This window comes from Neofelis nebulosa, chromosome X (genome assembly GCF_028018385.1).
Source record: "Neofelis nebulosa isolate mNeoNeb1 chromosome X, mNeoNeb1.pri, whole genome shotgun sequence".
Classification (NCBI taxonomy): Eukaryota; Metazoa; Chordata; class Mammalia; order Carnivora; family Felidae; genus Neofelis; species Neofelis nebulosa.
Window position 1 is genome coordinate 74,447,845 of NC_080800.1, and position 6,000 is coordinate 74,453,844.

Consider the following 6,000-nt stretch of genomic DNA (forward strand, 5'->3'; position numbering starts at 1 on the left):
AAACAAAATTAAATTTCCTTATAACTTGCAGCCCATTGACAAATACTTGAGGTAAATACAGAGTGTAACATTTCTCTAGGAACTCCCTACTGTCTTCATGTTAACACCTTACTAGAGGGAAAACAACCTTAGCTTGACAATAGCAAAGTATTTTATGAGTCTTTTTAGTATATGAAAGTCCTTCTGGAGGCTTCTCTTTTGCCTTTATCTCCCCCAACTCCATAGTATATAACCAGTCACTCTTTACAGTTGTTATACATTATTGCAGAGAAAGTCTACAGGTTAAAATCAGCCAAATGAAGAGACATATAAAGCAGAGTCCAATGGGGTGGTTTAAACGAGGAGCTTCCAGGTGTCCTATCCCAATGAAGTATGGATGCTGTTACCTCCTCCCGGTCAATAAAGTGTAACAATATGCACAGAGTATTGCCATCCAGGGAGCCTCACACAAGCCTCTGATGTCCAGTTTTATTGGGGTTCTACCACAAACTACACGAGTAGCTGATCTTTATTCTCTAGCTCCTCCAGCGGTTGGTATTAATATCTTTAGTCATCAGTTCTTCTGTTGGATTTAATATCTTTAGTCATCAGTTCCTCTGGAGGTCTGAACTGAGACTGTATGGTCCAAAGCCCATATTGTAACTCACAGTGATAAATTCTCTGGTGACCACAGGCCACAGGCAAGCAAAGGCACTCATCATGCAGGACATTTCAGGAACCTGTGGGCAAACTCCGCATTGCTTACAGGTAAGGTTTATTCTTTATGTACCCCGACAAATTTTTACCATTTAGATAAACTATGACTAAAAATCACATTTCTCAAATATAATCATATAATACTAAATCCATCTAATTCATAGATGTTTAGTCCTGCAATATCAGTGATGAAAGTGCTTCAATTTCCTTTTTATAGAAAAATCTCTAAAGAAATTCCTAGAACCCTAGAAATGTATAAAATAAAACATTATACTAGAGACTTTCAAAACACTATTCAGTGAATCTATAAAATCAAATTTTCATTATTTTCCAAAAATCCTAATATGCATGGTGGTATTTCAATTTTGATTAGTTTCTCAAGTAGTGTCCTCATTTTGTTCCTTTCGGTATTTGAAAAATGTAAATTATTCATGAAATCACAGACCCAAAGCAAATGAGAAAATAAACGAGTAAACCGTGGAAATTTGCTGCCTTATTTACAAAAGTTTCAGACACCAATTTCACAGGAGATATTGACTTTAAGGATCATCATTAGATTCTCACATCATCACTGTTATATAATTGTCTGGGTGAGTATAAATATAAATATATATTATTTATATTTATAAATATAAATAATATATATTTATATGGCTTTCTTTTATGTCTCTCTGTTCAACAGTGCTTTAATATTTACATACAGAGAAAAAAATTAGGGAAAAGGTAAATTATCTGCTCTATAGTTAACTGCTGGGTTATCCTTATTTATTATGCTAATTAGGTAGTCTTGTTTTGGGGATACTCATGGCAGTTATTCAGGCAGAGAGCCTATACCAACCTAGAACTAAAGGATATAGTGAACAGAATCCAAAGAACCATATGTAAAGGACCTCTTGAAAGGAGCTGTAACCTTTGGTCTAAGGCCACAGTCAACCCACAAGCAACTTCCAGAAACAGCTAGAGGAATAAATATTTTTCCTACTATCTGGATAACTCACTGTGCTTTCCATTGACCGAACCAAACTACAAACAAAACTGCAAGGGATCTGGATAATGTAGTCCAAATAGATGAGCCTCATGGAACAAAGTAAAGAAAAGCAGAGAGTTGAGCTGAAAGGGAAAATGCATAGGTATAAGAATTAAGCTCTGGGGCAGTCCAGTGCTTAGAATTGAGGAAACTATGATGGATAAGCAAAGAACACTAAAAAGTAATAGACAATGGGTAGCGAGAAAACCAAGAGAGTAAGACAACTTAGAGACAAATAAAGGTGTTTAAATAGTAAGGAAGTAAAATTTTCAACTATATCACATGCTGCCAGGTCAAAAGTAAGTGAACTGAAAATTGACTGCTAGATTTGGCAATGTAGATGACACTGGCAAATTTGAAAAGAGAAGTGCAAAAATAAATGAAGACTATCCAGATGAAAACAGAGGGTATTTATTCAGAGTTTTCACTATAGCAAGGGAAACTGCCACCATCACTTCCATTTGGAGGATACTCAAAAACTTGCAGAAGAATTGGAAAGCTTTATAGTGGAAAAAAAGGAGAGGCTGCAGTATTTCTTTGATTAAAGATTGTGGGCATGGAGAAGCTGGAGGTGGGCTAGCTAAAAGGGGGACATTCTATGTGATTGGTTTGAGGATCATATTTGGTTTTCTCATGGTCTGAGTTGGAAGGGGGGCAGAAATCAGATAAGTTGGCAGTCATTGACCAAGCCCTGACTCTTTTGGGCCAATTGCTGCAAAGGTTGTGGTTTGGTTTCCTGGACTGGTTGCCACAGAGGTTGTGGGTCAGAGTTCTCGTCTAAAAATGATCTTGTCATTGTCCATTTGTATGGTAAGTCTCTTGTGAGTTTCAGTAGAGTAGAGGAGTAAATGAGTGATTTGAATGGTATACCAGTGAGTGTACAGTCAAGACACAGAAATTATTCTAAGAATTTAAAATTAAGGTAATTTAATATAGGGGACTTGTGATAGATGAGCTGAGGAAACTAATGACAGACAGTAAGGCATCCCAGAGATAAGCAACCTAAATGTAGTTATTCCACCCCTAGAATGGAAAGAAAAATAGAAGGCAGTAGTGTTACCAGATCCCAGAAGCCAGTCAACTCCAGCAGAGTCTAAAACCACTATAGGAGCCACCAAAGGGGCCATTAAAAGGAGGCACTGAATGGTGGGACCTATAGCCATGAAGAAGATACTAGAGGTGATACTAGAGAGGCTACGTTAGAAAGTGAAAACTGGAGGGAAATATAGGGCTTCTCTTCTCTTTTCACCCTCCTCTCCCACTAATGTCTCTCACTGGCTAACCCCAGTGAGAATCAAGCTGACAGAGACACTGGGAAATGCAGCTTACAGATGTCAGTCCTCTTGCAGTTTACAGTAGAGTGGGGAAAAGGTGAAAATAAGAATTTAAACAAGCTTATGACTGACCTAAATGGGTTGAAGAGAGAATGGGGCACTCCTGGAAATGAAGTTGCTTTCCTAGGACTAATCTTATTGCTGTGACCAATTAAAACTATGAGATAAAGTTTTGTTTTCTTGACAAAAAAAAACATTTAAATAATTGAAGTGCTATCAACAGAGAAGAAAACTGCCACATTTGAGGGAGAACTGGAATTTAGAAGTGAAATCAAAGGACAAGCAAAAAACAAAGGTGCTTCCAGTCCTAAGAAATTTGTCAAAATAGGAAAATGTACAAAGCTTTGAGGGTGACAAGAGTCATGTCTCAAAGCCACCCAGACCATGTTGAAAGACATTGGAGCTATTTCCGTGTTTTTTAAATTACAAATAGCTGTACAACTCCATAAATACACTAAAACCATTGATTTGTACAGTTTAAACATGTGCACTTTATGGTAGGTAAATGAGTTATCTCTCATAAAGCTGCTAAAAAAATAAGAGTGTGAAAAAGACATTTTCTGGTGAAAAACTGGGAACATTTGCCACTAGTAGGAAAGAAAAAAATGCTTTCCAAAGCAGAAGGAGAGTGATTGGATAGAAAGTCTAGGCAAATAAAATAGTAAATATGTAGGTAAATTTTAACAGATACTGCTTCTATAAAACCATGACATCAATAATAATGATGCCTTCTGTAGTAAAAAGAAAACCAAGATAGTATTGAGATTCATGAAAAAAAGAGAAAATAAACAAAGGATGGTGAATCCAGAGATCAGCAACAGTTGGCATTTGTTACTATCAATAGTGCTACTGTTGGAAAAGTGAATAAAATATGCCAAAGATGGCCAATGGGGCTAAAACAAACTCTGGCCTCTAGCTTAGAGACACCTCCTTCAGGTTCTTCTTCCTTTGTTGCACGTGCAAAAACCCCACAGATATGGAAGCTGACAACTATAAATTACCCTCCCCACTTGCATTCTGCACTCAGATCTTTGGAGAAACAGTCTTCTCTGAGCCCACCAATGTTAAATAAATCTCCAATCTACCAAGATCTCTGAGTGCCGCTTGGTTTTTGTGCCAGCACTCCAGCCTTGTTTTATAACATATTTGGTTCCCTGACCAGGAAACTCAACCCCACTGGCCCATTGTTGCCACTGGTTTGGAAAAAATGGCGAGGCGGTGACGAAATGAGGGATCGCAAGGGAGAAGGCGCGCCCTGCCTGAATTTTGGCAGTCTCCTACTTGGTCGCCTCGGGCCAGCCCTGCTCCATTGTTCCCACTGGACTCAAAGAGACCTGGTAGGTGAGGACTTGGACCCGACGTCAGAACCAGTAAGGCCAGAGCCCCAAAGTAGTCAGACCCACCCAAAAGGGTGGAAGCAGGACGTGATTAATTCCCAGAGGCCTTAATGGTCTCACAGGTAGAAAATTTTGCTGGAGGGAATGTAATAGACTCTGGTGTGTGTGTGTGTGTGTGTGTGTGTGTGTGTGTGGCTTGGCCAGGCTTTCCAGTTGAGTTCGAGTTTGTGCCTCCATGGAAAGTCACCCTTAAGGTCCCCAAAAGACTATGGAGTCTGAATGGGCTCTCCTGTGTCGTGGTGGGAGTATAAGGTCTAGGGCGGTATCAGATCAGACTCGGATTGCAAGTCACAAAGCTGAGTCCCCTGCGACCAAACCTCACCTAAAGTTTCCCTTGGAAACGCAACCAGTGGAGTATCTGATTCGTCCTCTCATCCGAGGGGATACCCTCCCTTTGTCTGTCTTTGCGACACAAAACATGAGAAAGAAATTAATAATGTGATCAAAACAGAGTAAGCCTACGATTTTAGAGGTCATGCCCAAAAATTTTAAAAAGGGATTTTCAGGCGATTATGGGGTGAAAATGACACTCAGGATGTTAAGGACCTTTTGTGAACTAGAATGGCCCATATTCCATGTAGGATGGCCCCCAGAAGGGACATTAGATGCCCAAATAGTGCACCAGGTTTGGCTAATAGTCACTGGGAACCCAAGCCACCCTGATCAATTTACATACATCGACTTTTGGCTTGAAATTGCCCGAACTCCCTTGCATTGGGTGCGATTCATCCTTAGCAAACAGAGCCAGGCAAAGGCTTTAGCCACTTTATCTGAAGGCTCACCCAGGGAGCCAAAAAAGCAACCCACCGCTCTTCTAATATTTAAAGGAGACATGGAAGAAGATACTGTCTTTCTGCCTCCTTATGACTCATCAATCTCCCTCCTCCCTCCCCCTGAGTTTGAAACTCCTCCCATGTCTATTTCTCCACTGCCTCTGCCCATCTCCCTGTCCCTCTCTGATCCAGAGAACCACCCCCCCCACACACACACACACAGGGGCCAGCAGCCAGACTGTGTCCAAGACCCAGACCTAGTGCTCTCCAAATGTCTGTAAGGGAGACTAGAGAGCCTGAAAGACAGAATGAGGACAGAACAGTCCAGCCCAGCTGTTCCATGACGTATTATTAACCTTTCTCTACAATTGACCTCCTCAATTAGAAACACACACTCTGTCATACTCTGAAAAGCCACAAGCAATGGTTGACTTCATGGAGTCCCTCTTCTAGACCCACCGACCGACTTGGGAAGATTGTCAACAGTTACTCCATATTCTGTTTAATACAGAAGAAAGTAGAAGAATAATGAGAAAAATACAACAGTACCTAGAAGATCATGAACCTCCAGGTATTAATGACCCTGCTGTCTGGGCTCATGCTGCTGGGCCTGAAGAACACCCAACATGGGATTTCACCACAGAAAAAGGACAGGCCCACATCCGACGATACCAGGAAGCCCTCCTTTGGGGAATCTGAGATGGAGCCAAAAAGCCCATGAACATGACTAAAATATCATCCGTCGCACAGCACCCTGGGGAGTCTCCCAGAGA